The sequence below is a fragment of the Cyrtonyx montezumae genome, unplaced genomic scaffold (assembly GCF_038088225.1).
Source record: "Cyrtonyx montezumae isolate F1298 unplaced genomic scaffold, pur_monq_1.0 scaffold_8, whole genome shotgun sequence".
In the NCBI taxonomy this organism is placed as follows: Eukaryota; Metazoa; Chordata; class Aves; order Galliformes; family Odontophoridae; genus Cyrtonyx; species Cyrtonyx montezumae.
Window position 1 is genome coordinate 82,179,832 of NW_027072089.1, and position 25,856 is coordinate 82,205,687.

The window sequence follows — 25,856 nt, forward strand, 5'->3', positions numbered from 1 at the left end:
AGCTGTCACTTTCCAAATGTAAGTTGGACTTATTGAACATACTATGAATTAAGAATTTTAAATTACCTAGAGTGGCCTATATGAAGTAAAGACAGGAGGCATTGGTAAAAGTGACAGAAATGGAATGTGGACATGCTCATACAATGAGGTCCAATCCATTTTCAGCCTAATCCCTTAAGGGGAGTCCCTTAGGAACTTTGAAAGATCTCCAAAGCTTCATTCACTCTGAGTGGTGTGCAGATGATCCATAGGAAAATATTTCTTCAGAGCACAAGGAAGGTTTAGGAATAGGAAATAAATATGAAAAAGATCTTTAATTATTGTTTAATTAGCATTAGACACAATTAGTAGTCTTCCACTGGAGGGGTAACTGGAAGTTTTTGTAATGAAATAGGACTACTTTCTGTCACTACCAGCTTGTGTGGTGAACAGACAGAAAGCTTGTGTAAGTTGACAGCCTCAGGATAGAAAAGTAGGTATGAAGGTAGGTATGTAGTACATCACTGTGACCTCTAGAAACCTATATCTTATAGATGCTACAGGATATAAGCAGGAACAATGCATGAGAGAAATGAGACTTACTGCAAATTACTTTCTGATCCATAGGGTCCCAAGGACCTCCCAATAAGGAACTGCATTCCAAAATGGAACTAGGGCAATAGGAGAGCACCAAGATGAGCAGAACTGAATGAACAGCCAGAAGTACTCTGCGTGGTATTAATTTACTGTCAATTCAATATCAAGCGATTTATTCTTCAAGTGCTATTCATTTTGAAGAACAAGTATGCTTCTCAGCTAGGTAGTGTTCAGAAAAAGACACGTTTTTAGGTTAGCTTTCATCCACTAAGTAAGCAATAAGAGAGGAGCAAAGGAGACACATGCATCAAGCCCAATTTTGAGTTAAATGGTTAAGTGCAAAGAGTATAGGAGATCTTCCTGAAATAAATGAGATTGCTCCCAAGACATCATGCCATGGGATTATGATAAGAGAGGTGATATGGGCCAAGAGGGAAGGTTCATAAGGAGATGCCATAAAATATGACAGAAGAGTAACAGTGGGGAAATAGTCTTTTAGCAACAAAAAATCTTTGTGTCTAGATTGTGCCAGTTTAATTTACACAGCTGACTGATGCACTTGAGTTGAGAAGAATGATCCTCTGGAGGCATGTGACTTTCTCAATTGACCTGGCAAATGAGCCTAGAGAGATTACACCACTTTGTCTTCATGAGGTAGCATTTGAGGGTATAACTGTACTAAGAAGAAGGAAATGCACATTTGGGCCTACTGTAGTGAGTATCTAATTTTCTCATATGAGTTCTGAATTTCCCACAGAAGAAAAGCAGAACAGTTATTTTTTTTCATTTGTTCTTTCATAGAAAAATAATTCTCTTCCAATATCTTCCAAGATAACCAAGTACTAAGAGCAATGAGCAATATGCACTGTCTAACAGCTATGAAATGAATTGAAGGCATAGTGAAGAAAATATCATAAAGGAAACTCTTAGCAAGATAAACTCATCTTCCTAAGCTGGGTTTCTAGGGCAGGTTTGATTACTGTGAACTAGCTCTAGGACATTACATCCTGAAAAGGTGATCAGACAAAGGGGAGAAAAAAAGGCAAGAGAGAAGAAAGTCTGATAAGAATTTAATTCCTATGAAATTTTTAATGAGGCTAGCTCCTAGCCTGGCCCATAACACTCACATAAATGGGATGACTCAAGGGGATGAAATGGATAGTTTTGATTGCCATAATGAGAGAAAAAAAATTATATTCTTGTTTTTTTCTAAATTAAACAGATATTTGGAGAGCCTTCCACACCCAAGAGATGCTATTTTTAACTGTACACTTCCAAGATAATCCTACATGGGAAATTCTTCCATCCTAGAAAAAGGGGAAAGTGAAACTAGTGAAAGGAAGCAGTTCAAAATTAAGATGACTTGAAAGTTATAATTTCAATGTGGTTAGAAAGGATGTAGAAACAGCATTGAAGCCGTTTCTTTCAAGAGTGTACATGCCAGGATCTCAATAACGATCAGTTCTCACAGTGCTCACTCCTAGTTTGAAGAAACTATATGGATTCGTGCCACATGTGATTGCAATCATAACCTAATGCTGTTAGATCATTTAGACAGCATTGATATTCCTTGAGAGAACTAGTTTAAGTGAAATTTCTCAATATGAGTTTGGCCGGTGAAAAAATCGGGATGGATGTTTCCAGAGTGGTATCAAATATGATAACTGACAATGCCCAGGTCCATCACACCTTGCCCTGAAATATCTAGTGATGTCACTGAAAAGTTATGATAGCTTTGAGCCAGATGAGTACTCAGTGAAACTTGAAGAAGTCACTTCATGTGCCATGATAGAGAACAAAGCTGTGGGATGGGGCCATCTTGATTTGGATCAATTTCTCATTAAAGTCTGACAACAAAGGGTACAGCCAGCTGCTGGAAAAATATTGTAATGGCAAAGAAGTGTTCTCCTCAGGCCTTTAATATTCTCAGGTGATCATGCGTGTTATATGCCTACTATTATTTTGGATAAGCTGAAATGGTTTTCTCTTCACTGGATGAGATGGTAAAGATACAGATAGCTTTTAAATTGATCTGGACCTTTCACTGCAGACAAAAAACAAAGGGAAGGAAAACAGTGTCTCTTGTGCTCTTATAAACAAGTGCACATAAATGGAAGTGATAAAATTTGTTGACTTGTCTCCTGATCCAAAGGCCTGTATGTAACTAAAAAGATGGAGCAAGCTTAGCTTATCTGTTTGTTTACTGAGGAGTTTACCTGGTATAGATGCTGCTCTCAAGTTCACTGCAACTGATGTTTGATTTGCACAGGATTGCAGTGACACCAAGAGCTCTGCTGAGGTATGGGAAACTTATTTTGAGTATTGTTTAAAAGATTGGAGAAGTTCCATCAAGCCTGTATGAAAAGTAACTGTAAGGGTAGCACCTACAAGAAGTGAGTTTTCCATCCAGGCCCTATCCTCTGTGACCTCCCAGATTTGTGATTGCACTAACACTAGAAGTCATGGTCAGTCTACATGTCTAACCTATCCAGCTTCCAGAATGCTTGTGACTATGGGAAAGATTAGAAGAGAAAGGTAGATAAGGAGGGCTTGGGACTTACACAGTAAGATATCAGCATATATCTACTCCAAGATACTAGATACTTCCTGGCTGTAGGTTATGGGACTAAATATTCACATCACACAGAAAATAGAGGAGTCTGGAAATCTTGCAGGAACGGGATTTTTTTTGAGATTCTGAGTAATGCTTGCTTGTAAAACTCTGGCAGACAATTAAAAAAAAAAAAGTGAAAGACAGAGGAGGAAATTTTGCTGTGTCTTATGCAATTCCTACATTTGTACTCTGACATGTACCTCTGTACATTGACTTCCGCAGCACTTCAGCCCATGCCAAATTTCGTTGGAAACGACTTCTCAAAAAATTAATTAAACAAAGGTTGCAAAGTCATGTGAAGAGCTAGATAGAGCTCATTCCACTGTTTATAGCTCATGGTGAGGGGCGCAACTGCTAAGAGTCTGTCATTCTTCTCCAGCTGCCAATACCAACCTTTTAACATTTGTCTGAGTGAAACCATCATTACCTCAGTGCTAATAGTTTTCTGTTTCCCAGTGTACTCACTTGATTTATCTTTCAAGAACTTAATTTTGCTGATATATTCATAAGAATTTGTCATGGAGTTCTGGAGGTTAAGTAATGGCAGTAATGGTTAGTTAAACTGAAAGGGATACTCAAGTCTGCAACTCTGGTTATTAAATAGTTGCAGTGGCATATATTTAACCTCTTTTTTTTTTTTTTTTCCTGCTAATATTTCAGATAAAAAAAATCTGATACAGACTAATTTATTTGGGAAATTTGGTTTCAAGCTAGCATTCAATTCCTCCACGGTTTCACTGTCTTATATAACAGAAGATATATTTTCTTATGTAATTTTGAGTTCAAACAGATGAAAATTGGTGAACAAAGCTGAGTGAACTAAAATGCTGCTGTGTTGCATCTCCAGCACAAGATGCTGTTATGTGAAAGAGAGAACTGGTGAGAAAGGGATGTTGTCACAAAAGAAAGATTTCAGTACTGCAACCTGTAATTCTGAGTAAAGTAATGCTGACATAAGATATAAAAATATTTTCCATCATGAATCAAGTGCCCTGAACAAGTCTAGAAAGAATGAATTCTTTTTCTCTTTACATTTTAAAAGGAAAAAAGGAGAAGTACTGTATTCAGAACATAAGAACATAAAAATAGATGCATTTTATTTAATGTGTCAGCACCTACTTCTTTTAGAGCTCTGCAGTATTCTGTGTTTTTCTGAACTATTAACTAACTTCCCAGTGCAAATGAGTTACAACTTGAGAAGTTTGTATTCAAGGTTGGTAAAATTTTGCAGTTTCATCATACATGAATGCATCATCTGTTTTTCTTAATAAGTATCTATTTTTAAATTATGTTTCATATCTTTTCTACTGTTCTTTGATGAAGAGCCTAGAAAACAGTCTAGCAAACTCTGACACACTAGACAGAAATAGCTTCAAAAGAATTCTGATGAATGTCTCCCTCCAAATAGAGGAGTATTCAGCCACATTTTGTTATTTATAAGGTATGTTGTTTAGCAGATGCTCATATATTTGCAAGGTGTCCAGCTTATTTTAATAGTGTATTTAACAGAGCTGATTCATTATTTACAAATTTAATCCTTTTTAATAGACACCAAATTCTTGTAGAACTAAAAATGGTGATCTAAATTTTGATTTTCAAAGCATTTTTAGACTCTTGCTGACATGGACAAAACAGGCAATTTTCTATCAGGAGCTTCCCCTCCATCATTTTTTTTTTCTGTGCATACTTTTGCTTCTATTTCCCTCCCTTTTTCAGTAATGGAATCGTTACATGTGAAGAGAGGGAAGGGAACGAGGAATAGCAATTTATAAGGAAGAAGGGAGAAAAGCTTCAGTCCTGGTTTGCTGTTAAAAATAGGCCGGTCTGTTACAATGATTCTCTCTGTTGTTGCAATTACTGTTGTAGCAACAGGAAGTTTTTAGAGAACTGATAGGAAAAGGTCACTTTATTGCTACTGTTCTTCAAGGACTCTGCTCCTATTTCAGGTGTTCTTGATAAGTTCAGTTAGACTGGGAGTCCTGGGAAGTTTGATGTGGAATAGCTGTGCAAAAATAAGGCTTTTGACCAATAGCAAGGATCTCAGTGAGAAACAGAAATATTAAGGGTTCAGTCTTGTCTCCCCCTATCTGAGCTGGCTGCATTGCTTTGAGACAGGAACATCTCTGCCCTGCTGAATTCCTCATCCCATTCCTTATCTGTCTGTTTTGGATAGAGGCATTGAACTCATGAAAGCTAGATTCCACCCTGGGAAAACACTTGCACACAGTCCTTGGGGGTGACCACATCAGGCAGCCTACCACTCAGCTACGGGAGCTGCTAAAGTCACCCTTCAGGGACTAGGAAGCGTTTAGATTAATAAATCAGCACAATTGACAGAAGTGGAGAACTGAGGCATGGATGCAGTGTAACCACCTGCCAGTTGAGATGCATTACTGCTGGGATGTGGAAATGAAGCACTTAGGAAAATCAAGGCATGGAGTAACTATCGCTCTTTCTCTAGCTTCTCTGGAATGTCATTTCCTACTTAGCATGCCAGTTTTCAGCTATGACTTTTTCATCATGTTCTTTTCAAAGGGAAACAGCTCTGGCCCCTAAAGAAGACTTAACCACCATCCAGTCCCAAGTGGCCCTGTGTAGCTGGTCTCTCTTCCAGCTGTCTGTCTCTTGGTTTTAATGAACTGAAGCCATAACAAATTCCGGACAGCACAAGAGCAATTCAGTACTGAATTTCTTTCAGCAGTGCTAATTCCTTTGGCCTTTAGAGGGGCACTGAACTGGAAACACACCTCAAATGGGTAGAGGGTAAAACAACGCAAACAAACAAGCTGGGGAAACAAACTGGAAGGTTAAAGAAAAGATAACCTATGTCTGTTCTTGGGAAAGTGGAGTGTTTTCCTCCCGCTCAATTCACCTCATGGCTGGGCAGGTCAGGACTGATGGTACTTCATAGCCCACCTATAAAAACAAATATTCCTTTATTACTGAGTGCTCCACTGTTGACACTCAGTGCCTTTTCATTTTTTAAGGCTCTCTCCAGAAGAAGTGAAACTCAGCTCATCTAATAAATGTGCAAATCTATTGTCTTGATTGAATTTTGTGTAGCAGTGTACACTTAAGAAAGCAGGACCTCCAGGAGGGAGAGAGAGCTTGCAAGAGAGAAAGGAGAGACAAGCATGCAAAAAATGCCAAACAGATGACTGAAACTGTGTATGTGTGAGATGGAGATCAAGGAGCCTTTTCTCATCATTAATATTATGTCAGAAGATTTCTTATTGTAAAGAAGGACCAAAGTGGCACATGATAAAAGAATTTAGGATAATGGGGCATTTCATTCGTATAACTTTTTTTTTTTTTTCTGAGCTGTTTAAGTCATGCTGTATATGACATATGCTGAAATGATGAAGAAAAATAATAGACAATAGTACAATTCATTGGCTTCTGAGAAATGATGCACAAGGCTAAAGGTCTCCTTATCTGGAAGATGGGCATGTCAAAATAGATATGTGTGCAGTTGGAGCTGCTGTCCTTCAGTGTGAAAAGATACTCCTAAACTCACAGCTTATAGTTATTGGGTGATCTCTGTAACTTTCCTGGTTTAACAGGAGGTTGGGCTGGGAAACTGCATTGAATGCTAAACCTTGATTTCCAGCTATTTTTGCAAGACATTAGATTTTGTTACCCAGAGATACTCTGTAGAACAAGATATGTGAGTTGACCTTGCCTAGGATCATCAACCCGGCCTGCATACTCTCACAAATATTGAGTTAAAAGTTTAATCCTTCCTCAATTCATCTTGGACCTCACACAGCACCCTGGAAGGAAATCATTTCTCACATCACTATTTTCTTTCCACTGTACACCTTCCTGTCAAAAAAGGACTGTTCTAAATGTACAGGCACAGATTACTGTATGTACATCAGCAGTTCTTTTGGAAAACACAACTCTTCACTGGTGATAAAAGTCTATGAGATCTCTCACGGGATTTTTAGGTGAGTCACAAAATGCAGAGAGCTTGAGAGCCAGTGCAAAACTGGAAAGCAAAAAAAGGCTTATTACAGTACAAGACTGCAGCTGAACAAGTAGTCTAGGTTCACAGGCAGAAGGGTTCTGACATACTACTGTATTAAAATAGACTAGAAGCTCTTATTCCATAATTCTCATATCTTGCTGTCTGAAGCAAGGTCGATGAAATTGCTCAGCCACACCAACCTGCTGAGCCAAGAACTTGCTTACCATGCAGGCAGCTAAACACAGATAGGAGATCTGTCTGGAAGACAACTCTAGATGTCTTCCTCTTGTCGGAAGCCTCAAACCTGAAAATCTTCTTGCTAGGGGAAGTGAGATGGAGGATTTCCCCTTCTATACAACAGTGATTCTCTGTAACAGAATAATTACACTTCATTGAAATGCAACTCTACAGGAAGATATGTAGAGTGTGTACTCAAACCATAAGCTCACACAGAAATACATTTGTATGTACTTATACCTACATACATGCTGATACACATACATTTGTATGTAAAAAATTGTTTGCATTGGACCTGATATCAGTTCACTGAGGGAAAACATTCTGTATCTTAAAACATTCCTTACAGTTATTTTTTAGACTATGCCTTGCTCAGGGCTCAGGAATTTTCCCATCTGTAGTACAATTTATTGGTGTGCAGAGAGATTACAAAATAAAGACAAAAGTAGCTGAGCCACAGATAAAAAAAAAAAAAAAAAAAAAAAAGAATAAAAGAAAATAAAAAGAAATATAGCTAGGATCCACTATATTAGCTTCATTTTTTAAAAGAAAATTAGGGCACCTCCATAAGAAATATATCTTGATGCTTTGGTCAGTCAGCCCAAAAGCAACAATGAGATTATTTAGAATTGTCCCTGTTTTGGGTGTTGTCTGTTTGCCAAGGATTCAACCGTGTCTCCCTGGCTTGTACATTGTAACAGAGAAGATTCATACTGGAGTACTTAAATAAACTAATTTCTGACTGGTTTAGCTTCTGCAACCAGACTGTATGACAAGTCACAAGTATTATCAGGAAAACTTGTATGAATATGATCTGTTCTCCCCTTGGAGGCCCTGCCCTGGAGCAAGAAATGAAGTAACAGCTTCAGAAGGGGTACTAGTTTAGTTATTTTTGCTCTGTAGGAAACCTGGCATAGTTTGAGCATCTGCTAAGCACATATCTAACCCACACCGTAAGAGGTCACTTGTGCCCTGCAACACAAACATGGTAAGAATGCTTCTGCCTTCTTCTGCTCTTGGGCTTATTTTAGCAGAAAATAAAGCATGAGGAAAAAGGCAGAGGAGTAATCAAAATAGGCCAGAGCAAGGTGCTAACTGGGAGAACAGAGATATGCATAGTTTATACCCTCAAGGGCCTCCTGACTGCTTTCTTAAAGTTGTTAATTTTTTCCTTGTTTTGTTGCTATTTCAGCATGAAAGCTCAAACTGGGCTCTATTAATGGCATTGAGCAATTTTGGCTCTGCTTATACTTTAAATTCCTCATCACAGGATTTTTTTTTTCATTTACAGAAATGACAAAATGTCAACCCTGATCAAGGATGCAAGTTCCAACAACTGTGAGTGGGTGCAAAAATGAGGGCCTTGCACACCTTTAATACTTTCTTGTCATCCTGCTTCACTGTGCCTAAGAAACCTGTTAGCTTTCAGTACTTACCTCGGGTACCTGGTTTGTCTCACCTACACAGCTGAAACAACTGCTGTATGTGGTCTACAAGAAAGCAGCATGTACATTGCTGTTTATGCTGATTTGCCAGAAATGGAGACTTTTCACAAGCAAACAGTCCTCCTCAACAAATGTCAGGACAATTTCCTTTCTGGGGACAGCTTCTACATCAGGGAAAGTCAAAGCTTTCCAGTTTTCTGTTCCATCCCCAGGTTATCCTCAGTCTTGTTCCAGTTCACATCATTTAGCATAGACCTCTGCTACACTATTTCCAGGTAGTCTGACCCTTCCTCCAGTAATTCCCTTCTGCCTTATGTTACCTAAAAGTCACAACGAAGAAATTATTCCACTTCCTTTGGAGATTGCTCCCTTCCAGGAAGGTTTCCTAAAAATGCCTTCTTAGCTGCATTGCAAAAATTTTAGTGCAGGAAGTCAAGCAACTCAGACTTCACTTTGTAAAATCTTTCAGCTAATTTCTGTCTTATAGAGATTTTATATACATAAATATTTGTCTATCACACAACAGCCTTCCACACAATGTGGAGACCCAGGAAAATTTTGTGTTGGTCATGTATGACCTCAGCAAAATGCCTTGGGGAGGTCTCCTCAGTGGTATGATGCCAGGACTTGCACAGGTAAGGAGCTAGATCTGAGCTCTGTGGGAGGTCTGAAATGTGTTGACTCAAAAGCAGTGATGCAATGGCCTTGAGGAGGAGCAGAAAGCATCCTGCTTGCCTGCACCTCCCTGCTCTCAAAGGGATCACATTCCACTTGGAGATCTGAATCCAGAAAAGCACGTAGTTACCCTCAGAGCAATGGGGGAAAAATGTGGTAGGTAGGGCAGCCTGAATTTTTGTGTTAGCCTCTTGGCATAAACCCATCATAATAACTCTGTTTTTCTAGCTTTTTCTGTGCTGCTTGCTAAATAACACAGATTATATATGAACAGGGCTGGTTACTTATCATTGTAATTCATGGTTTATTCTGAATGGAGCTTGGTATTTAATCCACTGCAGTAAGCTCTGCTTAACAGAGTGCTATAAAACAATTTCTCCAGTTCACTTTACCAGGGAAAATGGTATACACTGGTAAAACATGATTCCTTGAGCCAATATTTAACATGGACCCTAAAACAAGTGGAGGACATCCTTGTAATCCACTGTAGTTCTGTTGCCTCTACACACTGATTATTCTCAAGGCAAGTAATGAAATTTCAGCAATATCAAGAAGCAGCCATTATCCATTCTCAGCTATACCTTAATGGAAAGATTGCTGTAAAAGAAGAATGCAGCTTGGCTTGTACATTTAGTCCAACCACTCACAGTCAGCAGTAAGTGTTCAAATAAAGGTTATAGAAAAAGTCAAGTACACATGTGCCCTTACAGGATACTTATAGCTTCAACCAATTCTGTTTATGGTTAAAGAGCAGATGTATCTTCTGAAACTTTTTTTTTTTTTTTTGTGTGTGTGTGTATGTGTGTGTGTGTGTGTGTGTGTGTGTGTGTGTGTGTGTGTGAATTGCTTTATATTTTTGTCTGTCATGATTTCTGGAGTGCCAAGGAACTCTAGAATTGGTTATGCTTATGTAGGGGAAAAAAATGCTTTCTTCTGCTTCTCTTAGAACTTCTGATTGGTAAATTGATGTAAAATATGATAGTGTGTCAGATTCAAGCTCATCAAGGAGTCTCATTATGGTAATTTAAAAATCACTGATCATTTTCTAGTTCTACACACAGATCTACAATTTAATTTCCAGACCCTTTGCAGTCCACCAAGGGCATGGTAGATGCCAAAAGTCAACATGTTATTGCTTGCACATGCAACTGTGTGTATTACAGCAACTCATAGGTATAAGAATGATCAAAATCCATTGTATGGAAAACATGGAGTAAAACAGAGGTGAGCAAGAGCTGGCCATCTCTCCAGTGTCATTACTTGTAGGAATCCCTATGCCAAGCCACTGTGTCACTGTGCTTGGAGCCTGGCTGTGATGGGGTGACTCCTGTTTTTTGGGAATGACAGGAACAGGATAAGAGACCACACCTGAGAGATTCTGGAAAGGATAGTGAAGGTAAACTTGGTGAGGTGAGTAACATTTCTTATCCTTAGAGACCACAACCCCTACAACAATGGTAGGTAAGCTTGTTAAGTACAAGATAGATACCCAGCTAATCATAGTTGATACAAAGTTTTGTACCAATCAAAGCTTGTACAAAGTAAAAATATGGTGAGTTACCGAGCCTTTTGCATTAGTAGCTACATATTTACAATGTAGAAGAAATAGGATAAGGAGTCAGATGGAAGTCTAGTGCAACAGAAAAAATCCACAGCCAACTGAGGATACCTATCTGGCCAGGCATAGTGACTAGATGTGTATTTTTCATTTGTGCTGCGCATGCAGTGCTCATCTCCCTGGTAAGAGAAAAGGAGTGCCCACATGCATTAGATGCTGTTGACAGGACCTATGAAGATGAGGCACAAAATCACTAGGCCTTGTACTTTCTTGATCTTGTACTTTCTGTAGTGGAACTCATCGAAGACTTTTGTACTGAATCATAGAGAGTACTGCTTTGAGACTGTATGCTCCCGGGCTAAGCTGTCCTGCACTACAGACAAGGAGTGGTGCCGACAAGGCTCTTTTCCAGACTGCTGAAATGTCGAGCTCTGCCAGTTTGTATAGGAAGAGAAGACCTGCCAGGCCCCCTGTCATCACAAACAAGCCAAGCAGTAAATGTTTAATCTCAACAGGGCCCTAGAGCATCACCTCCACATGCCACTGACTGTTAGAGGCTTCAAAATAGTTTCCTAATGTCCTCTGACAAATTAAGACCTGTGGTAAAGACTGAGTGTCAGAACAAATACTGTGGCAAGTAAAGGGGGAAGAAGAGACCCAAAGATGCCCACATTCAGGAACAACCATGCAGTAGGAAAATTGTACTGAAAAGTAACAATAGCCTGAGGAAGCCAGTTGTATCTCACACACTAGGGAAGATGGCAGTCTTCCTTCCCCTAGAGAATGCTTCTTGGCCCCAGACCAAGTGTTTGGCTTAACATAGACATCATGAACAACATACACTGCAAGATTTATCTAGGATCTGCAAAATATGCTGTCAAGTCAGTATTACACCTAGGACCTCAGCATTCTCCTGTCTTTTCCCAGTACTTATTTTCAGCACTTCTGCTGCTAACAGAATTTTTGTTCGGGATAGTGGAGATTCAGCGAGGCTGGAAGGACTCGGACAGGCTGAACAATAGGCAGCTATTACAGAGCCACATCTGTTGGCATTTCATGGTACTAAAGAGCTAATCCAGAACTGACTTGAACAATGTGCTAAGTTTCTGCCTCTGTAGCAGTGCTGTACAGTCACTTCTGGGCAATATTTAGTGTCCAGCAGTGGTCCAGAGCATTTGCAGGTGGATGTTCTTGCTGATACTGCACCATGAAAGAATGTTTCTCTGCATCAGATGCAGATCCTTCCCTGCTAAATGTTAGAGCTATTAAATGTCTGTAAAAAATATTCAGGGTATTCAGGATGTTGATAGATAAATGGATGGGATTATCAGAATAAAAGAGAGGAACATGGGGCACAGGTCTGTGGCCAATGTTGAACCCCAACGTGGCTTTCCTAAATCCAAGCTCACAATACCTGTTCTCCTACATTAACATGGGACATCCCACATTTGCAGGTGCAGTTTCACTTTGGAACAAATCAAGATATTTTGGCACTTGTAACAAGTGATGATGGTGCTCCTAGGACTCACATGCCAAATGCTATACTCCCCTGCTCCTGTTCTTTCTCAGTCAGCCTGTTCTGATGAGTGACTTAACCCAGGGAATAGTATGTACTGTGTGCCCAACCACAGTCTTCTGCGTCAACACCTTTGCCTCATGCAATATCTCTGAGGGAGAGATGCAGACATAGAATTGTTACATGTCTTTGTAAGGATATTCAAAAAGGAGATAAATTTTGCAGCTTTATCTACAAAATGCCTGAGCTGATAGAAAGTCACAAGTAGTACTTTTTGGGGTGTGAAGAGAGAAAACAAGTATTCCCTTTGTGCTGCATTCACAGTCCATTTAGCTCATCCTGGAGTCTTCTCCCTATAAATTTACTCTTTCAAATATATCAGTCTATGACTACTGCACAAAAGACTGGTTGAAGTTAAATAAATAGTAATATACAGCCCACCATGTTGGCCTCTCTCTAGAGGTCTCAAAAAGCAAGGTATTTTTAACCATGTGACATTGTTGTCAAGTATGTACTTCTATTACCATTGAACACAGAGGGAAATGAAGGCAGATGGGAAAAAAAGTAATGTGATATTTCTTTTAAACAAGAGCTCTTCATCAACTGAAACATGCCTTAATTTGTCCATGGATGACTCAGATCTGTGTAAAAATCTCATAATAGTGAATTTTTCAAAGTGCACTGGAAACCAGAGGTCAGAGGGAGAAGCTGAACTGCTCAGAGGGACTGAATGGAAGCTGGAAATCTTCTGAAAGCTTTTTTTTTTTCTTCAGTGTGATCTTTGAAGTGAAAAGGATCTTCTGACACAGATAATTTTGAGACTTTTAACAGTGTGGGCCATTTTTGAAAATCTGGCTCCTACTACTTCTCAGGAGAGACTTTCCTACCTCAGCTGTAGAAGAAGAGCTACATCCTCAGACCACTGGATTCTCCAGGACATCTCTTCATGGTGCATGGACTGAGAATATGAGAGCATGGATACCTTTGATCCATACCTATATGGACACAAGGCTCCACTAAATCACAAGTATGATCTTTTTTACCTCAGCTGCTTGTTATTTCACATTTTATAGTGACTTCCCCTAAAATAATAACACTAATACTAATACTAATACTAATACTAAAGTCACAAAACTTGAGACATGATCAGTTGTAAATAACTATGAGCATATCTACACAATTACTTTAGAACCATTACCTTTAATGAAAAGAAGGGGATTGCAAATAGCCTGAACAACTGTTGATGTGATTTCATAGATTCTCTGTAAAACATATTGTACGACAAGTCCTCTCAAATGCTTTTTTCAGTGTACTTTACCCTGACCTGTCAGTTTTACTAATTTACAGGCTCATCCTGAGAACTTCCTTTCATGTTTAAAGACGTATGTGAATTTCCTGCATAAAGGCAAATCACTATTGGCTCATTGTCTATCTCCACATTCATGAAAGTGAATTCCGTGCCAACACAAAGCTAATGTTAGGTGATCACGAGCCATTAATCCAAAGAGCTTTTAAAAGTTTTTTTTTTTTTTTTTTCTAGCTAATAGAATAAAATCCATGTAACGTAACATTCAGATAGATAGAAAATTTAGGAAGTGTCTCTTGCAAGCTAATTTAATCCCCGGTAGACTAAAATGTCTGGATAAAGCTCACAAAAGATTAAAGACACTGAGGGACCTGATTTTCTAACCCATTGCTTTTTCTATCCCAGTGCAAATCCACACAAATCTTTACCTCTTTGAAGTCATTAACAAATCTCTTGGTCTTTTCAATGGGACTTACAACTTCACTTCTGGTAATTACATCAGCCTGCCACTGTGGAACATCACTCCTGGGAAATGTTAATAATATAAAGCTGTCCACCGCCAGATCCTCTTTGTACTAAAGCCATTTAATTTAAACGTTTTTTTTCTCTGCCTTGTTGGAGATGCAAGGGTGTTACAGGCTTCACAGATGCCCAAATCATCTCAGAAAAGGAGAGAGTGATCTTTTTAATGGCAGTTTGAACCTTGACAATCTGATTAGAGAGCTGATCATGGCTAGGCAGTGAGATCTCATGTTTCAGAGGCTGGTGGTTGCTCCAAGAGATCTTCCTCCTCCAAGGCATGGCTTTCCTCCACACGATACTCTGACTTGGTACGTACCTGTCATAAACTTCTGTAAACAGCTTTTATCAGCTACATATCTCCCTCTTCTACTTCCCAAGACCTGTGTTAGTGCCTGACCCAATGGGTGCATGGCAGCTCATCAAGCCTGACAGCCTGTGCTCAGGCCATGTTCCTGGGGATTACTCCACCTCATTCTGAGCACCCTGGTGGATCAACAAGAAGTGGAATAAAAATTTGGCTGGATGTGAAAGTAGGCCACCTTTTATCAGCAGTCTTGTCATGCTGATAAATCTTTCCTTTGTGAGCCTCCTCAAATTAACACATTGCAGAGGCAGACTCCACTGACTGAGGAGCTAATATTTGCCTAGGTATGCTTTCTGTCACTCTGTGCCCACATCCTGAAATACATCTTTTCATAGCAGCATGACGAATAAGGAAAAGGAAACAGAAAATGCAAACTGCTGCAAGGAAATAAGGGAAACACACTGTGGAGCCTCCTTTTACTGGTTAAACTTCCAGTCAAAACACTCCATTAACAGAAGTATTGTGCTTGGGGTTTTCTGTTTGTTTGTTATACTTCTCCACTGATTAAGATACAGACACAAATACACATAGAAAAGCAAATAGAACAGATTTTTTTACTAAAGATCTGAATTTTCTGGTGAATCATGAGAATGATCAAATGCAACTATCAAACTCTGCAACATCTGCATCATCCAGTGCTCGTCTGAGGTGGAGTTCACTGTAATCCCATTGCTGAATGCTGCCCAAAGGCTCTCTGTTTCAGTAGCAATGTGTCTTCCTATTCAAAATTTCATGTTTTTACAGCCTGGCAATTTGCTAACGAAAAAAAGTCTTTTGTGCACTGCAAGCTCCTGTTCCTAGGTCTGTTGTCATTTCTGTTCTCTACAGGGGAACTGTTGACAGAGCAGACAATAATTAAAAGCCTAGATGAAGATCTGGGTGTTGACAGATAAGATCCATGTGCTTGTTGTATTAGCCCAGGCACTATTTATCCAGTACAATGATGGGCTAATTTCAATGGCACTCACTTTATGCTAATACCCCACCATAAACAAAGATTTAGGAGTTAATACAACTCTATCCAAATGCCTGTGCTGCTCCAGGTAAATGTCAGCTGAAATACCAGATGCAGAGATCGCATGCTCAATGATTTATTTTGACTTAGGTAGTTTTTCTTGGAGCATCAACATGGTGCAAGTCTGCCACTGTGTCAGCTGCAGGTAATCCTCACTGAATGAGATTCTTGGTGAGACTTAATGCATATCACTTCCTAGGTCTTGGGAAAATACAGTGATAAACCAGTATAATTTCAGTCTAGAATTACTCTAAGTAACATATTAAACCCTGTGTTATTCCAATACCTTTGATGACACTGTGGCAGATGCAGGCTTGTGCTGTTAATGGTAGAACCTGAGCTGTTTTCTCCTCTCTAGGCAGAAATGCAATCTTTTGGGAGCAGGAAATCGTTTTCACATCTGTATGACAAAGAATTATTACATTGAAGAGATAATTAAAAACATCACTTTATAGATCTTGTTTGAGTCACATAATTAGTTTTGTACCCAGGTGATAAATGAGGGCCTTGCCAAATGTAACCAGTGTTTTCTTGTCACCAGAAAGGATTTGCTTGCATTCTGTCAAAACTCTTTTCCCTCTTACCACTATCTTCTTTGACAAGCACTTGTAACTTCTTTACTTCTCCAAAGATATCTCCCTGAAATCATCACTGCTAGATAAGGTCTGTTCCTCAAGTGACTCCTTCACACCTCTATACTCATGAAATGGCTCTGAGATTTATGTCCTTGGCAATAATTCCAGACAGACATTCATTTCTCAATCTCAGTATCAGAGACACATCTGAAGCAACTTCCAGTCCATGTGCACTGACATTGATTAGGAAACAGCTGCTGGAAACTGATGAATATTTAGAGGTGCTCTTTGTAATGAATGTAAACCGTGATTAGGGCTGAATGGAAAATATAAGTAGCTTGCTGAGAAGGTGAATTTGAATTCTGTTAATGAATTCCCCCTGATTGTACCTATGATTCTTTCTGATGTTTTTGTATTGCACAAACACCTAAGTGATAAGGATTTTCTACCCACACAAAACTAGGCTTGATGAACCAGGTAACATTGCTGCTGGTGTCCAAAGTTGGTGAAGCAGTCAGGAGCATTTTTCCCATTGGTGTTCAATACTGGAGGGATCTGGGCTTCCAGAGCTCAGCCTCACTGAGGGCAAACTGTGGTTGCAAAAGCCAGCTCCAAAACAGATACAGCAGTCAGTTACCTGTACTATAAGTTCCTTAACTACAGGGGACAACTGTCCCTAACATCCACCCTAACAGGGGAGATGCAGCTCTCCCCCACTAGCTCCAGTATCAATTCTTGAGATCTTCTCTCCAAGCAGAGCACTCAAATGTTATAGTCATATGAGAATTACACCATTTAATTTGTGGCACAATTGCTGCTTGTAAAATATTTTAAAATTCTAGGATAAGGGGTAATGAATGCTTGTTACTGTGTGATTATCATTAATGTTTACTTTTCTATTTATGGAATGGTTTTGCTGTATCCTCTGCTAAACCCTTTTCTCTCCTCTTCTGAAAAAATTACAGTTGAGTCTATCTATGCTAAACTTTGTAATGGTCAGCTGTGCTTTTTTTGTTGTTTGTTTGTTTTGTTTTATTTTGTTAATAAACATTGTTAACTGGGAACTTAAACTTCTTTTATTTGTCAGATTGAGTCAGAACTTTAAAGCAGAAATCAGCTTTGAAGTGAGGCCTGAAGTAAGAAAGAAAAGCCAACAAAACCTTTAATGTTTTATCTGCAGGTTTGCTGACCAAATCCATCTGCTTTATTTGACAACTGATAAAGACTGGCAGGTGCTCTAATGAGCCAGCTTTGGCTGCACTTGCAGATCATCCTTTTGAAACTTGCAGCAATGTCATCCTCCAAATAGCTGAAAGACATGATTGACCCCAGTGTCAAATGTCTCTGGGGATGTGTGCATGACCATTCTTGTGAACATGTCTAAAACACCCTCCTGCAGCCCCTTGCTGCAGCTCCCTGACTCCTGCTCCTCCTCACCATGCACATGCTCACACCTTACCCCATATTTGGTATTTTTGCCTTCCATTTTGGGTCCAGATTTTCCTGAAACACGTGTTGATGCCTGATGGAAAGCAGAGTCCAGTTTCTACTTATAGCACCAATTACCACCTGTGGCATTCCCCAACAGGTATGGGAAACTTAACAGATCTAAAGAGTCCGCGTATCATCCAGCTGAACAATTCACAAAGATCAGAAACTTTTTGTCACAGAGGACAGGAACTCATATGTAAAATCACATCTGAGAGAAAGCTTATGAAATGGTTCATCTCACCCCACAGTCTGTATTAGAAGGAGAGAAAGGAATTTGTCAGTACTCTGGTCCACGGGCGCTGCTCTCATTCAATTGACAGAATTTTATCATTAAAAAGCATAGATTATGGGAAGAGGTTAAGGATCCCCAAGAATCTTTTCCCAAGAGTTTGGAAGGGAATTTCAAAGGTCCTTTGCTCCTCTCAAAGCAGGCCCAGTTTCCAAGTAAGTGTCTTCAGTATCAATCGATACCTTCTTGTGCTACCTTGTCAAGCACCTCTGTCTCTGTTTTGCAGCTACAAACTCTGGCTGTCTTTCCTCTATCATAGTTTAAGGGGACAGCATGATCAGGTTGAAATTAGAGCAATTGTTCCGAATTTGTATCTATCTTTTCAACTTCTTCTATTTTTAACTCAAAAAAGAATTTCTGTACCCAGACTCTTGTTTGCTTTTCCAGCTATATCAGCCAGTCTGATAAAAACTGTTACCTCCTCCTACGAACCTTGCTTGCATTCTTAGACTCTTTCTGAAAGAACATTATCTTCAGTGGCAGTTTTGACTCAGCAGTGGATAGAAAATTCTTGTCTCTGAGGTCACGTTTTATCTCAGAGAAGCTACTGAAGCTGTTACTGGGATAAGGAAACTAATCTAAGATTCAATAATGCTATCTAAAGGCTTAAATTGTCCATAAATAAAGGGAAATTGAAGTAAAATGGCCAGTGTAAAAACAGTGATTATTCGGTCTGCATGTAGCTGAAATTTATTTATATCTTTTCCTTTTCTCTTCCTTTTTTTTTTATTTTATTTCATGCTTTTTATTGCTGAAGTTGATAACATGCTCAGTTTCCCATTCCAAATGAAATGGAAAAATGTAAGGAGAGCAGACTTTGAGAAGCAGGGTTGGGAAGAGATGTAAGTGGAAAGATACGCTGTGCCCAAAATTCATTTATCTTGATTGTGATAAATGATTAAAGGACATTATCTCATTCAAATCCCTACCCTGACGTCTTCCTCTTAAAAGTGAAAGCTAAACTGCTGATATAAGAGCAGTGCAATTATCTTTCATTTGGACTTTACAACCAAAACCAAACAATAGGAAAACTTTGTCATTCCATTTTTACTGGTAATATTATGGGAAGTTCAGAGGAGTCATTTCTCTATGCGGTCCTGCTGCTCCTGACATGATGGGACACACACCGTATTTTTCAATGGTGTGCTATCTTGCTGCATTTAATCAAGTCATAAACTTTAAAAAGCTTCAACTTTATCCCCCTGAGCAAATCTCGACCCTCAGAGTTATATTTTCAAATGCTTGGGGAAAAAAAAAAAAAGAAAATAAGCCTGTTCAGGTTGCCTTGAAAGGAATGCAGATTCCATCAGTATCCATTGCTAGATGTCAATGGAAATGACTCCCCAAAAATGCTATCTAAATTAATTGCTCAAGCTTCGCTTGTTGGACTAACTACACTTCTTCCCAGTGTCATGTTACTGTTGGCTATGATTTACAGCAGGACATCCCTTCATTGTGAGCATGATCTGTCTGTCCTTCAAGGAGTTCACAGTCTGATCAAAGCAAAATGAAGGACAGAAGAAATAACTTCTTACCATCACTTACAGACTGGGACCTGAGATGCAGTGAAGCATTGATATCCTGAGGGGAAGCTTGTGGTTGCTTGAGGTTGCTTGGAAAAGGGGCACAAATAAATAAGTTTCTGTTACAACAGGATATAATACTTGGCCAGAAATCCCAAGATCTCAAGGACAATCCTGCTCCTCTAGCTTGGAGTTGCCACAGGAGTATCCCTGCTCCTTAAGAGAATTTGATGCACTGGCTAAAATCACCTCTCAGCCACAGACCTCTCCTCTGGACAATAACTCTTGAAAAATTCCATCACAAAAGCATAAATACCAGCAAGGAGAATGTTTTAGGGGCCAGAGCAAGCCTATAGGGCAGACAACCCCCAAGTTTGTGGGAGGAGTGTCAAATAGGGCATTCATGTTCATGCCACTGTGTACCCACTGCTTCACAGCACTAGCTCACTTCAGCTTCTCTTATTTCTTCTACTTTCTGCCTTAACTTCTCCCAGATAATGCTGACAGGGAGGTCTGGACTGAAGAAACAGGAGAGAAAGTAGTGTTTGCCAGAATATTAATGGAAAATTTAGTGAGTTACCCCATTACATTAGAGCTCTCAATTTGAAATGCTGAGGGACAAATAAGATCAAGAAGCAGAATGGAATTTCTTCCCCTGGTTTCCTTTCCCAAATACTAAATTTCATATGCAAATAACTGGAAAACTGTAATTTAAGCACAATTAGAACCCTGAAGGGCAAAGGAAAACACAGCACATTGCTGTTCATGGAAAACTCGTGTTTAAAGTTTGGTCAGATAACAACTTTGGTCAGATAACTCAACAACTCTAACAAACCAAGCTGTTTGAACAGTCACACTTAATGTCTAGAAAATTCATCAGCTGCAAGGAGCAGTCCTATCCAGGAAAAATGATTCCTCTCAGGCAAACAAGGCAGCTAATGCAGAAATGGCTGGCTGAAATCCCACTGCTAAGCAAGCATTATTAGAATGGATGTTTGGATGTAATCTGCATTTGCTACAGCAATGTTTGTGTTCTTCCCTACAGGTTTTAACCCAGAAATCTGCTTCCAGCCATGACTCTTCCCTTGTGCAAAGGCTACAGCAGTAATCACTTGATGTGAACAAGAGGCATAGGCACTGGGCACACAGACCGTCTGCAGCATCCATTTGAAATAAATGCAGTAAGGGCTGTGGAGTTTCAGCCTATCTGACAGTCCTAAGCCAGGAATAACATGAAAGTGTTTCCTGAAGTAGGCTGGGCAATGCACATTCCTCAGCCAGGCACAGTTTACCATAAAAAGAGTTACTACTGGAGTCATGTGAGGTTAGTACGTCATATGAATGTGGTAACAGCTGTATGTTCACGTCCAAAGTATTCCCCTAGCAGGGTACTTTCTACAGACTGACTGCTGAAGAGACTCGCTCACATACCTGAGAGAGTGTGGGATGTCCCAATGTACTCAGAGGGATGGCTCATAAGGCTCAGGAGTTGATAAGGTCAAAAATAAACAATGGTTTCTAAGCAAAAACTTTGGAAGAGGTGAATGAAATAAAAGAGATAGGAGATAGGAATACAAGTAGGGCAAGGTGGGCAGGTATATTCTATACATGAGGAAAGACTTCTATCTAGTCATATCTTTCGGAATACCAAACCTTCTGGAATTCCACTTTAGGATGTAGTGATGATGTATTCCAAACTTAGATCACAGATGAATTCCAAACTTAGATCACAGATGAGACCTGATATACACCTAGGTTTCTTTAGAACACCTCATATCTTACCAAATTATCACCAGATGTGTGTATCTCAGTGCTCCAGCTATTTCATGCCAACTCTGTCACAAGCAGAAGAAAACCTCTACAGTTACAATACATTTACTAGAAGTACTAACATCATTTTAACCCAAAGCCTTTGTTTTAGGTCTGTATTTCTCTTACAGCTGGTCCTTTGCAAAGAGAGATTCAGAGAAAGAAGCAGCTCTCCCCTATATTAAACCTTGCTTTGTTCCTGGCTGGTTTTGGATAATAGTTTGACATCCAGAAGCAATAAAATACAACATTTCATAAAACCACCGTTCTAATATTTGGCTTGGATATACAGAGAATGTGTGTTTGTATGGCTGTTTTTTGTTTTTGTTTTTTTCCCAAAGGTTAGTGCTGACAAGCAAGCTTCATCAGAGAACCTAAAGTGATCTACTTAAATCTGCCAATGTAGATTAAAATGGGTACTTTCAAGAAGATATATATCAATTTTAGGAAGCTCTGAGTAGCAGAGTCTTCAAGTTTAGCCACAGGGATTGTGTGTTCCTCAGGCAAGGCCATCACCTCTTTCAGACTTCCCAAACAAAGCAGCTACAAAAAAAAAAAAAAAAAAAAAAAGACCATGTTTTCCAGGAGACAAACTTGACATTGCTTTCCACCTCTCCTTCTCATTTCAACCTGGACATCAGGAAAAAACAATCCTTGTGGGCCAGATCACGCTTAAAGTATTAGAGTTGCATGTAATGATAGGAGGTTTCTGTTCTCTTCTGATGTGCACGAGCTGGGGACTCCTTTAACAGACCTGATCATAGTGAGCCCCTGCCCTTTGACCCCGCTGTGGCAGACTGTTGTCTTGTGTTTTCTGGTCCCTGTTTTATCCTAGTGAAAGTAGCATTGTGCTTTCCCACACCTACACCTCAGATCCTCTTCCCCTCTACATAAAGTGATGACAAAGGACAGATGAGGGCCTTTGCAGGTAGGGGTATGTCACCCAGTACTAGGAGCTGCTCCAGGGGCACCAGGGCCGTATTGTGGCCCCTTGTACAAGCCTCCTGGCCTGGGCCTGGCTCCCCTCTGCAGCCTGCACTGGGAGAGAGCGGCACTTGACACCTAGCGGGTGAGACTGGGCCTCCATATTCCAAGCCTTCCCATCAGTGAAAATTGATAGCAAAATTCTTATGTTTCTAGTAGGGTGTTTGTATTTGCTTTAACACAAGTGGCAGCAGCCACTTGTTTTCCTTAGAAACACATGTGTGCTGTTTCTATGACCCACTTAGTCCCATGTGCATTCATCCTGAGAAAGTATTGTGGCAGTGAGATCAGTGGAAACAGCCTAGCTTTTCAAACCAGACTCTATCCACAAGCAGGGTTCACAGAGGCTGGGGCTCTACAGCCTAGCCATCCCATAAACCAGCCTAGAAGATCCTATCACAGGCTCTGACTGAGGTTTATTACATAGTTGGGCACTTTTATCCTGACAGGTAAATTGGTCTTGAAGGAAGAAAACAATGACTAAGCAGGTCTCCACAGGAAGAAATGCCCAGAACTTTATGCACAATTTGCAGCTCTATTTTTTTCTTTCCTTAAAGTACCTTCAAGTCAGAAAAACGTTGTTCCATGCACCGTTTCAAACTTTAAATGCTCTCCTGGTTGTAACTGCACTGCCACAACTGCCACTATTAACTAAAAGGAGCTTACTAAAGAAAGGCCCTCCATAAATTCTGGACCATGATTTCAAACTGCAGATTTGTGTTACCGGCCTCTCCTTAGTTAGATTCATCTTTCCTCTCAAGATGGCAGTATATTAAACCTCACACATGTTGAGCTGGTGAGATACAATTCTATCTTATATAACACCTGTGTTTTAAGAAAATAAGGTTGGATAACCCAACTGTAGCTGATGAGAAAGGATGTGATGGATTTTCTAAAACAATCTGAACAAATAGGTAAGCAAAATCTATTTCTCTTTAACTGAATAAGCAAACTGCAGAAGGAAGTTAGCAGTGATATTAGGGTAAAGGTAGCAGAGAAAAGGTGCTTGCTAAATCATATCTTGTCAACCAAAGTAGGAGACCTGTGAGGGGCTGTATTTGAGTAACAAGAACTGAGTGTACATGTTTGCACTCATATATAGAGGAATAATGAGAAAGGTAGTAGGGTCTATTTACTTTGATGTCTACTGGAAGCCCAAATTAAAAAAAAAAAAAAAAAAGCAAAGCAAATGAGAGATGAAAATCTGCATTTTTATACTCCAAAGTAGTCTCTTACTATAGGATTTGAGTCTACTGCGGTGTAATTCTGTCTGTAATTACACAGGAACAGCATTTGTGGTAGCGTCAGGACTTATATTACCTGCATTAGGTCTTGAACAAACATGACTTTCAAAGCGTAGGTGTTCTCTAACTTACTCTGTCCACAACACTAGTTAATTGATTTTATTGAGCGCTATGGGCACCCAAAAATTTGAAAAATTGTGTTTTGAATGCCCTCTAGTGGCTATTGCTGCTGCACCTTGCCTCTCTCCAAAAGTCTTAGTGATCCTTGAGGCCTTTGGAGCTGGGCTGTGCAACTATAGTGGGCTGCCAAGAGTCAGCACCAAGCGAACCATTTCACTGAATGGACTGAGAGGTTCCTTTTTGCTTGAAGAAGATAAATCTTGCTTGTAATGATTTTTAGTAATTCATTTAATATTTGCAGTTGTTAACAGCTTTGTAATGTAATTTGTCTCCCACTGTCTCCTGGAGGGAGGGGAAGGAGAGGTGAAAATACTGTCTTCTGTGTTTGAATACAGACAGCCAAGGTATTTATTTACTCCTGCAGCCCCTTACATCATTTACCTCACGGCAATTCTCTTTGGATTTTGTACAGCTCCAATTTAAAGCTTATGCCAGCAAATTAGCATTTTTTGTGTGAGAAACATTCTCACCAAAAATTACTTCTCTCTGGGCTCTGTTTGCATGCAAAGGCAGACCCATCCTGGCCTTGTGCTACTAGTTGGGTGTTTTTACAACACAGAGAAGCCAAACTACCTGGGGGAAATGCAGTCAAAACCAATAGGCAGGCATGATCCCTGAAGCTCTTCAGAGGTTCCCTTATCAACTCCTTCCAAAGCACATGCAAAATTAGTCTATATGCTTTAATAATTAACAGTAGTGATAAAAGTTTACAAGGTATCTTTAAGTTAGACTTTTCTTCCTTAATAAAGTTTGTAAACTATACCTCTGTTTTTCCATCTGGTTTTTGATCTAAAGCCTATCTTAATATAGTAATCATCAACAAGCATAAGGGTGTGTTAACACATTCCTTTTGCTAGCATTGCTACAGGCTAGAAAATACTTGAACTTTGAGAAAAGAAAAAAACCCAAAACAATACAGTAAGATCAAAGCAAAATCTCTGATAATTTTTCTTTTACAGAGCTTCATTCTTTTCCTCCTATTTTCAGAGATGTTTCTGCTCTTGGAGGTCACCCTAAGATATTCTTTGGAGAAAGATGACACGGAAGCCTTGATAGTATTAAAGCGATCCCAAAAGGGATTAGGATCAAATCTGAGGACAGAATTTCTGCTTCAATTAAGCCGAACTGTTCCACTGCTCTTGTTTTGCATACAAGAATTCAGGATGCTAAGCCCAGGGTGGCAGAAGCAGCTCTGCATTACATGCTGAAGAGGACAACTTCACTAAGCGTTTGGCTTTTTCTTCCTTGAGATAACACTTGGTAATATAAATAAATCAGAGCTGGAAGAACAGATTGCTTCCCAGCTGTGCCTTTCACTTAGAAAAATGGACTTATCCTGCAATGGGACATTTTCCATCAAAGCCAGTTGTTTGTATGCATCTGCACTGAGTATGCACTCTCTTTGAATCTGAGTCCACAGGCAGAAGTGGACACCAAGTCAGAAGATCCTAAGTAAGTATCATACATTAGCCAATAATAGCCCATTCCGATTTTGCTGGAAAATAGGAACCAGTGAAGTAAATGTTATATAAGGAGGTTGTACGGTACAATTAATTGGTGCTACTTTTAGCCAGGATGCTACATTGGAGACATGAAATCAGAGTTCTTTCAGTTCTGCTATCAGCCTGATACAAAGGCAAGTCAATTTACTTTTGTGCATCAGAGAGGGAGTCCAGTTCTAACAATGCTTATAATGAAATTATCTCCATCCAGAAAGGGCATGGAAATCCTCTGACAGGGAAGATAGTATCTAAATATTAAAGCATATTATGATCATGCAGTAATATTAGGGCAGGATGTAAGCTGCTGTCCTGGGAAACACAAACATGCCATTGGTCCCAGGTTTCTGATGAAAATATTTTGATGGTTAAATGTCAGATATTAGAAGTACTCACAAGTACTTTTCAATGGGCTGCAGCACAAGAAGTTACAAAGAAAATAATTGCAGTAAAATCCAAAGAAG

General features: G+C 39.6%; 1 protein-coding gene across 1 annotated transcript in view; it reads right to left on the reverse strand.

Moving 5' to 3' along the window:
• Positions 1–6,750: 6,750 nt before the first annotated feature.
• The window catches only part of GFOD1 (Gfo/Idh/MocA-like oxidoreductase domain containing 1), a 521,440-nt gene continuing 502,334 nt past the window's right edge, over positions 6,751–25,856 (reverse strand). Inside the window, exon 3 of the mRNA XM_065752329.1 lies at positions 6,751–6,762. The gene's annotated coding sequence lies outside the window, so the exon portion shown is untranslated. The remainder of the gene's footprint in view (positions 6,763–25,856) is intronic.